The following is a 9,481-nucleotide window of genomic DNA, read 5'->3' as shown; positions in this document are numbered from 1 at the left end:
CAGCTATGTGCTTTCCTTTTGCCACCCAGGTCTCCGTTGCCTGTGTTTGTTCTCACACCCTGGGGATTATTGACTCTGAATAGTCACTGCCTTCACAGACAATGTTTCCATGTAATCAGAGACCCTCTCCTGTAAGTCAAAAGAACCCAGAGAAGAACAATCACAGAGTCCTAATACTGTAAATCACTCCAGAGCCAGCGAGCCTGCGGTCCCACTATACTTTCTCCACTGCATGGACAGATGGTGTTTTTAAAGGATACATTTAAAAAATCCGAATTTTAAAAGACAGTAATTTATTCTAAAAACAGAGGAACGCAATCGACTATCCCAGCACTACTTCAAGGCTTTCGCATACCATGACCCATCCTCTTGCCTTTTATATTTCCCATACCTACCCCAACCTCCCTCCCACACTCCCCTAGGTCCCCTTCAGGGTAGGAACTTACGCATTCTTTTGTACCCAGCTCTTATTTCTGTTTAGACCAAACTAATTTAATTAATTGTAACAGACTTATCTATAACTGAAAGACTCTGCTCTTGTAATAGTTGTGGAAGGTTGTGGACTCACCATCCTTGGAAGTTTAAGAGCAGGTTAGACAAAGAGTTGTCTGGGATGGTTTGGTGACAGATGTTCCTGCCTTGAGGAGGGGTTGGACTAGATGATCTTCTGAGGTCCCTTTTAGCCTTATTTTTTCATGATTCTAAATGAAATAACAGTGTTGTCCACACAGGAGGTTGAATCAGTTTAAACCAGTGCAAACAGGTGGGTAGAGAGGGGCAAATTCAGGGGGCGCAGTTGTACAGTCAAACACCCTCTTTGCCACCAGTTTGCTGCCACGAACTCTGGCCTTAGCTGCCAGATACATGCACAATGAGCTCTCCACCATTGCTGCACCCCCCCTTTTCACCACTGTGAATCCACTACTGTGCGTGGACAAGCTTTAGAGCTCTGTGTCTGCACAGTTTCATCACGCCGTCCACATTAGACTCCCTCCACCTTTGGCCTAGCATTGCTCCTCTGAAGGCAGGGCTACTTCAGAACAGCCAGTGGTACCCGAGCCATCACCTTGCACAGAGAAGCTTTAGGCAATGCAGCGGTGAGAAGGCTCGTGGCACTTTGTCTGAACTAGTTCATTCACCATTTCTACCACCGATAGAGCAACACAAATCTTCAGGATATGGCATCTCTATGTGTAAGAATAAATGAATGCTGATCCAACACCAACTGCAAAAAGACACAAAAGCCTGTGGCAGAATACTTCAACCTTCCTGGATGCTCCATTGCTGTTCTCAGGCAAAAAAAGAAAAAAAAGAAAGACAGCTTGAACAGGAAACCGTGGAACAAGAAATTATCCACAAACTGGATTGTGTTAAGTACAGTTTAAATAGGAACTATGGTTTCTTATCTCATTACCTGGACTAGCTTTTGTAACTCCTGCTGTTCCTATGGGTTTACTGCTCATTTGCTTTTCTCTCCTAGTACTGCCCTCTCCCCACCAATCTTGCTCTCTCCGCACCCCCTTGTCTTTTATATTCTAATTTCTCTCTCCTCCTTATACTCTGCTTTCTGCACATCCTTTCACAGCATCTGATGAAGTGAACACAGGTTCACGAAAGCTTGTGCTCTTTCTATATCTTATTTAGTTAGTCTATAAAGGGGCATATCTGCCCTGCCTTCTGAATGACTTCAGGCTAACATCGCTAACTACCCCTCTCTGCTGTAGTATGGTCAGTGAAGATGGAACCAGCAAGCTCTTGTTCAGCTGAAAGATGCCAGTGATGTCCATCAATAGACATTACCATCAGATGGATGGTCTTCTTTATTTCACACTCCCTCCAAGACGGTTTCAGGCTGGACGTAAGGAAGAACTTTCTTTACTGTCTGAGCCCCCAAGACCTGGAACAGACTGTCGCCAGAGGTGGTGCAAGCACCTACTCTGGACTCCTTTAAGAGACATTTGGATGTTTATCTTGCTGGGGTCCTTTGACCCCAGCTGATTTCCTGCCCCTGGGGCAGGGGGCTGGACTAGATGATCTTCCAAGGTCCCTTCCAGCCCTAATGTCTATGAAATCTATATCTCCAGTGAATCTGCGCAGAGTGCACTTCCTCTCAACATGCCTAAGCAGCTTGCCCAATTCAGATCTGAGACATATACATATCATACACACACAAATATGTATTTTTCCACTATTTCACAGTTTACAAGGATCCAGGGAAAAGGTTACCATCACCTTTGCAGTACATTTCATTTTCCTTCTGTCAAAGTGCTGAGTTTGCACATGGGTGCATGCGTGCACACAATTCTGTTGTGCACGTGTGTGCTTACACACGCAAATCCTTAACACGGCTGGAGAAATGCCCTGCCCATTCTCTGAAAACTAGAGCTTCTGCAGCCATGTCCCATATGGCAATAATTACTCTACTGTTTGCAGAGACTGGGATAGGGCGCACCATACACACTACTTCTGCCAGTCTCCTGCTCTTGTCTGTGTATAATAAGCCACATATGCAGAACTTAATGAGCAAGCTCAAACCTGCTTTTTCCTGCTAAAATAATTTGCATGGAGCTTCTACAAACCCACCATAAACATATCAGATTTGCCTTGAAGGCAACCATAAAAACACAGAAACAGACTATACAAGAATTCCAGAGGTAGGGAATTTTCCATGCTGCTGTTGCTTACAAATAAGTCCTTGCCATCAGGGGTCTGGGCAGAGCCACATGTGCCACCTCTCTCTAGCACCAGGTTCTGCCATTCTACTGTGAGCAAAGCTCCTCATATCCTCCTCCAAAGGTATCATTTGTCCCATAGCCTGTACACTACAATTCTAGACTGGCATGACTGGGTGGGTGAAGGGTGGATGTCCACCTATCTGTGAAGATACCACCACACAGCTCCAATTACTGATCAAGCCATTCATTGAATTCACAGATGGTTGCCATGGATGAAGAGTTCCAATTTTCACAAGAGCAGAATGAATATTTTGTTCCCTATCATATTAGAGGGTTTTACTACCAAAGAATGTGCTCTATAAGCCCAGGATTTCTTGGGAGGGCTTGAGATGCTGTGGTGATAGGGCCACAGGCATGCATGCAAAATAGTTCAGCTGCCTTTTAAATGATCGTAAGAAATATAGAAAGAGCTGCCTGTAATTAAGATGGCCTGACTCATCCCATTATAAGACCCTGTTTTCCATTGTTTAGAGCTCTTGTCAATCTTCAGACATTTAGGCTGAATTTTCTCATACCAGGTGTTTGCCTCAAGCTGGCTCCCCCCACACCAGTGTCTCGGCAAAACTTGCCCAGATGTTGATGAGAACAGGATTGTCTGGGAAAATATGTTTTTCTCCCCCAACATGTTAAACATTCTTAAACGCAGGTTTTATTGAGAAGTTTTAGTAACTCAGTGCTTTGGAACAAGGACTTGAAGTTTGGCAGAAGGAAGGGCTGCCCTGCCGTCAAAGAGATGCCTTTTGTCACCCCCATGACATCTGCTCAAATTTGACTACATAAAGAGCCACTGAAAAGAAATCTCAGCAGAGAGTCTTAAAAAAATAGCATCTACATTTTCAAAAGATCCCATCTGTACTGAGCATGTTCCAGTTTCCATGCATGACCATCCTTATAAGCTGGCTACAACCTAGGGTCAAAAGCACTGAGGACTTTCATTACATAATTAAAGACAGTGTCATCTTCACAACAGAGTGGAATTAAGTTTACACAGGAAACCTTAGCTCTGGTATTTCACTCAGTCCCTGTGCCTCAGTTTCTGCCTCTGTAAAATAATGGGCAGAATACCTGGCTTTGGAAAGCCCTTCCAGATCTTTGCATGAAAGCGAGCACATGCAAGTGATTAGTATATAAAACAATCCCACAACCTCATTCACCCTCTGCAAGTTGTACTTGATGGAATCATGCTGCAGGGCATTCACTTTACTAGCTGCAAAGACAATGACAACCATGAATAATGCAAGTAATGATCCTGGCAAGGAATATTAAGCCGCACCAATTTTAAGAATGATGGCGTCCTGGAGACTAAGCATGAGAAAGATTGTAGGAAGGGCTGCTTCATTAGCCACCACTGTTTCAACACAGAAGGTGATTATGGTTGAGGCAGGAGAATAAAGTTATCAGAGTAATAAAACAGAGCTAATAATCTCAATTCATCCCTGGTATGGGGGCTGCCAGCAAGCCCCCGATCTGCGCATGGGATGACAGGAGCTGGGTGCTGCAGCCTGGGACTGGAGTCAGCAACAATCTTCCCAGCACTGGTCCCAGCCAGCAGCACCTGGCTCCTTTCATCTGGCAGGCAGATCAGGGGCTCACCCACACCCCCGGGAGGACTGTGGGGCTGTGCCAGAGTCCTCCCAGGGGTGCGTGCCCCTGGATATGCCTGCCAAATTACAGACGGGCACTGGGCACAGCCCGCACCCAGCACCAGGAAGATCGGTGCTGCAGCCGGTCCCAGGCAGCAGCATGCAGCTCGTGTCATCCCGCACACAGAAACGGGCAGAGCCTCCAGAGAGTCCGTGCACTAGGGCCATGCAAAATTTGAAACAGCTCTGAAATGAAACAAGGGAACTCAAAACATGTTGAAAGTTTTGAAATGTTTCAAATGTCAAATCCCACCAACCTTGGGGATGTGCTGAAATGGCCTCACAAAATCCCCATTTCTGCATGCAGGATGACAGGAGCTGGCCTGTCATGCACCCCCAGGAGGGCCTGCACCCCCAGGAGGACTCCAGCACAGCCCGTGCAGCCCTCCCGGGGGTGCTGGCAGGCCCCCGATCTGTGTGCGGGATGACAGGAACCAGGTGCTGCTGCCTGGGACTGGCGGCAACACCAATCTTCCCAGTCCCAGTCCCAGTCCCAGCCAGCAGCACCCAGCTCTTCTCATCTGGCAGGCAGATTGGGAGCATGCACCCCCAGGAGGACTTCAGCACAGCCCCTGCAGCCCTCCTGGGGGTGCAGGCAAGCCCCCGATCTGCCTGCCAGATGAAAGGAGCTGGGTACTACCAGCTGGGACTGGTGCTGAAGCCAGTAAGCCTGGCTTTGAAACATTTCAAGTTCCCTTGTTTCATTTCAAAGCTGTTTCAAAGGCTTTTGTTTCATTTTGATTTCACTGTTTCGAGCTCGAAACACATTGAAACAGCTTTGAAATGAAAGGCTGGGCAAAATTTTGCATGGCCCTAGTGCACGGACTCTCTGGAGGCTCTCACATGATACCTGGGATGCTTTAACCCAGTTTTACTCACAAGGGGCAAATCCCACCAACCTTGGGGATGTGCTGAAATGGCCTCACAAAATGCCCATTTCTCCCAGGGGGCTACCAGAGAAGGTAGCCCTGGAATATACCTGCTAGAGCAGCCAGTCTGTTCCCAATCCAGCAGGACATTTCTCACCCTGCAGCCATGGGCAGAGGGATGCTCCAGAGGAAAGAACAGGCAACGCTCCCTTCCTTAGCTCTGGGGATCTGAGTGAAAGCAGATGAGCTCCTCACTGAACATGTGTTCTTCACAGCAGGTGAGACTCATCACTAGTTTATTAAAGAGCCTGTAGCCCTCTCCCTGGGAGAAAGGAGGGGAAAGGCTAGGCACAGATCGGTGGGAAACGGGATGCATCTCCAGTTTAGCCCATCTGAAATTATTTATTGTGACGTAACAGGTTTACATGAGCTGCCTGCTGGCAGCCCGAAGACAAACAGATGACTGGGACCGAAGGTTCTGCCGCCATCCGAGCTCATCTTGGGCACTATACACAGAGACCCAGTCACAAAAAGTATTTGCTCCAGTTGTCCAAGAGTCTCGTACATGTTTGCGGTGAAGCGCTCAGCTGAGCCCCTCTCTGTCCCTCATTAAGCACTGAACCTGCTTAGGTGTTTTGCAAGTCCCACCGTGGAATCCAGCCCGTCCTTCAGGAGTCAGCTACCAAAATCATCCCGGTCTGCTGCCACTTCACTGCCTGGCCTTGGCCACATCATTTCCCTGCTCTGTGCCTCAGTTTCCCACACCCTCTGTCCACTTGGGAGATGTGCTTGTGTTTGTTCCTGTTCAGCTAATGATGTGAGTTTAAATTTCAGACACCAAACCCTGATCTACACAAAGCAGCCAACAGATTCCCCACTTAGAGCATCTGAGACGGAAAACAAGCAGAGGAAGCTCTACTGCCACAAGGAAAACACGGCTGGTCCCACTGCCTTAAGACAGACATGACTCTGTGTGACCAGAACTTGGAGATCGTCTCTCTGTGCCCCAAGCCAATGAGTTAGGGAGAGCATGAGCTCATGGAAAGAAACTGGTTGTACACATGCCTCTGGACTACAGGAAGTGCCCAACAGGAGATATCTCCTTTATAAAGACCAGACGGGACTGCTACCCACAGGTTGAAATGCAGGAGAATGTGTGTGAGGGAGAGCAATGGGTCATATATGCAAAGAGCGTGCGACATTTCCACCCATGGAAAGGGACAGCAGGGAAAGTGGCTGGTCATCTTTACTGCATCCACGGGCACTAGCACTATTTGGATCTGCTCTAGCGCCTTCTGTCTGAGGATCTCAATACACCCTGAACATATTAGTTAAGCCTCCCAGCTCCTTTTCTGCAGAGGATCAGTATCTTCTTGTTTCAAAGATGGGGGAAATCTAAGACTGAGTGAAAATCAGCTTCTCAGCAAAGGCCACACAGTGAATCAGTGGCAGAGCTGGGAATAGCTACAAAAGACCCCACTGGGCTGGCTGGAATAACTAAATCCTGAAGGGTGGACAGAGTTATGCAGGGGGGGAGGGAGAAGCTAAACCACCTGCAATACTGAGATGCCTGTGTTCCACTGAAAGCCAAGGGCATTGGGCACCAAACTCACAGAGGCAGTTCTGAAAACCCCTGGGATGCTGACACATTGGTGACACACACTCAGGATGTGGAAGCAGACAGACGTCTAGAAGCTGGGATGAGTAGGGGACAAACAAGTGAGTATGGAAGGCAGAGAAGTGCTGACATCAAGAACTAAGCTGGAATTCCCCCATGCCCGAGACGTTTGTCTGTCTCCTTGTCACTTTGATCCTGCAATGAGCTCAGTGAAAGGACACAGAGGCTTTCACTGATTGCAGGATCTGGGCCCATCAGACTGCAGGATCTGGGCCCATCAGAATAATTTTAAAGAATGCCCTTGTGTTTATACAGCCTTTGAACAAAAGGGTTAAAAAGCCCCAATCAACAACAATGTCCCAGATCTTCTTGGATGTTTCATTTAGAAAAAAACTGACATTGCTTTCCACAGCAAGTTTTCAATTATACAATAGCTAACGGGAAATGCTGCAATAATTATGTCAACATTGTAATGTTACGGAAAACGCTGTAATAAGATTAGGCATGCTTTGCATTCTCATGGAAAAGAGAGTAACACAAGCACATGGAGAGCCCCAAAGATTTTCCCTTGCCTCCTGTTGCTTGCAAGATGTTCTGATTTTTATGGGGGGTTTAGTTTCTGAATCTTTTTCATATTTTGGGGTGAACCCTCTGTAAGGGGAGAGAGGGATAGTTAGGAAGCAGGACTGGGAGTCAGGATACCTGGGCTATATTCTCAGTCCTACCTCTGATGTCCAGGGTGATCTTTGGCAAGCCACTTCCCCTACTCTGTTTCGCTTTCCCCACCTGTAAAAGGCAGGCAACAAAACTGATCCATCTCATAGAGGATAATACAGATAAGTTCACTAAGGTTTGTCGAGTGCACCGAGATCAAAGACTGGAACTTACTGCAGAATGGCACCTTACGGCCAAAAACTCTTGCTAGTGCTCAGGAAGACACGTGGCTCCCCTCCCAGTCAGGCAAGTGAAAGCAGGTGCAGTTCTGGTCCTTTAAAAATCCTTCCACTGAATGTGCTGGAGTTCTTGTTTTTCAAACAATGTCAGAGAAATGCTCTCTGTACAGAACAGAGGGAATTCAATCAGATCCTAGGATTGCCCAGAACTGACTTCCGGCTCCCTCCAGAAGGGCTGTATTAAGACCTTACAGTGTATTAGGACCATAGCTAGGGCAGAGCTGCTTATGCACATATACCCACGAGGACTGGGCCCCTGGATTGCTGGTCCGTGCCATTTATGCTCCCCCTAGTTCTTGTTGTGGAAGGCTGGAGCTGAACAGTCTTTAGGACTTTCCCGGGGATTCAGGATGGGGCCTGACATTGCCTGCCCTACACTGCAGCCCCAGGGTGAGTCCAGTGGTGTGAGAGCCATTCTAATTAAAGCACCACCATGTCTCGTGTGCCAGCACCCCTGTGCTTAAAAATGGCGACAGGGGCACTTGAATGAAAACTCATTTGATCAGCAACTGCCATGCTCCAGCAGACTCGATGAATCCGGCACGCTGGAATTCCAGCATGTTGGAGCAGCCTCTGTGCCCGTGTATAGGTGCCCACAGTTTTTAAATGATGCTTAATGTGCATTAGTCTATTTTAATGTGCATTAACTAATGATGCTTTAATGCGCACTAAAATAGGCTAATGTTCATTAAAGCGCACATGTAGACGTGCCCTTCTTTGACCACCTCTAACATTGTTGTAGGCATCTCCATTATCCAGACAAATGTCCAGTCTTTTTTCAATCCTCTCAGCCATTGGCATCTTGTTCTCCTGTAACAGTAAGTTCCACTGGCTCATTCTACGTTGTGAAAAATGGCAGTTCCTTGCCTCAGTTTTAAAACCTACCACTTTTCAGATTTACTAAATAAAGAGAATCCTTCAAACTATGTAAGGAAACAATATACCTCTGTGGTGTCCCTTCTTGTCTCTTCTCTTAAAGGTCCCAGTGATTTGAGTCTCTGCTCATGTGGAAGCTTCTTCTAAGCCTCTATTTTTTTATTTCATATCTCCTTCAGTAATTTCTAAGGGATGCACTGATTAAGATTTTTTGGGCTGATACCGATATCAGATTTTTAGCAAGCCGTATCAGCCAATACCAATCCGATTGCCGATATACAGCTGAGCAGCTTGGAGAGCAGTGTCCAGCTGGTAAGTTTGTTGTGGGGGAAGGGGCAAGGGAAGGGCTGTGGGGGTGCACAGACTGAGGCCCCCCGTGGTGAGGGAGGGAATGGGGATGGGGCAGGGGCAGGGGCAGGTGCTGCACAGTGGGGCAGAGTGCGGGATGGAGCTACAAGCAGCTCGTTCAGGGGGCGCGGGGAGAGGGTGGTGGCTCGCGCCCCTACATGCACCCCAGGAGGGCATGGAGGGGTGTGTGCCCCTGGATCTGTGTGGGGTGAGGGCAGGCTGCTCCTGCAGGCTGGCGCTGGGGCGGTGCTGAGCTCTTCCCAGCAGGGGCTTGGCCGGGTTATGCTCTGGGCAGGCAGCAGTGGTACTGGGAGAGAGGTTATGGGGGGGGTGTAGGCTAGCAGGGGCTCTTTGGAGCTGGTCCAGGCTACATAAGCAGGGAGAAGGGGAGCTGGCCTGGCTCCAGAGTCCCTGCCAGCCTGGACTCCGTGCTCCTGCT

General features: G+C 48.0%; 1 long non-coding RNA gene across 1 annotated transcript in view; it reads right to left on the bottom strand.

Moving 5' to 3' along the window:
* The window catches only part of LOC109293989, a 53,524-nt gene extending 45,321 nt beyond the window's left edge, over window positions 1-8,203 (bottom strand). The window contains exons 1-2 of the long non-coding RNA XR_002096444.1: window positions 7,754-8,203; window positions 7,568-7,651 (exon numbers count right to left, since the gene is read on the bottom strand). This is a non-coding gene — a long non-coding RNA (uncharacterized LOC109293989). The remainder of the gene's footprint in view (window positions 1-7,567; window positions 7,652-7,753) is intronic.
* Window positions 8,204-9,481: the final 1,278 nt, after the last annotated feature.

Source organism: Gavialis gangeticus, unplaced genomic scaffold (assembly GCF_001723915.1).
Source record: "Gavialis gangeticus isolate Ggan-Ray unplaced genomic scaffold, GavGan_comp1, whole genome shotgun sequence".
Classification (NCBI taxonomy): domain Eukaryota; kingdom Metazoa; phylum Chordata; order Crocodylia; family Gavialidae; genus Gavialis; species Gavialis gangeticus.
This window is presented reverse-complemented; position numbering and strand designations above follow the sequence as displayed.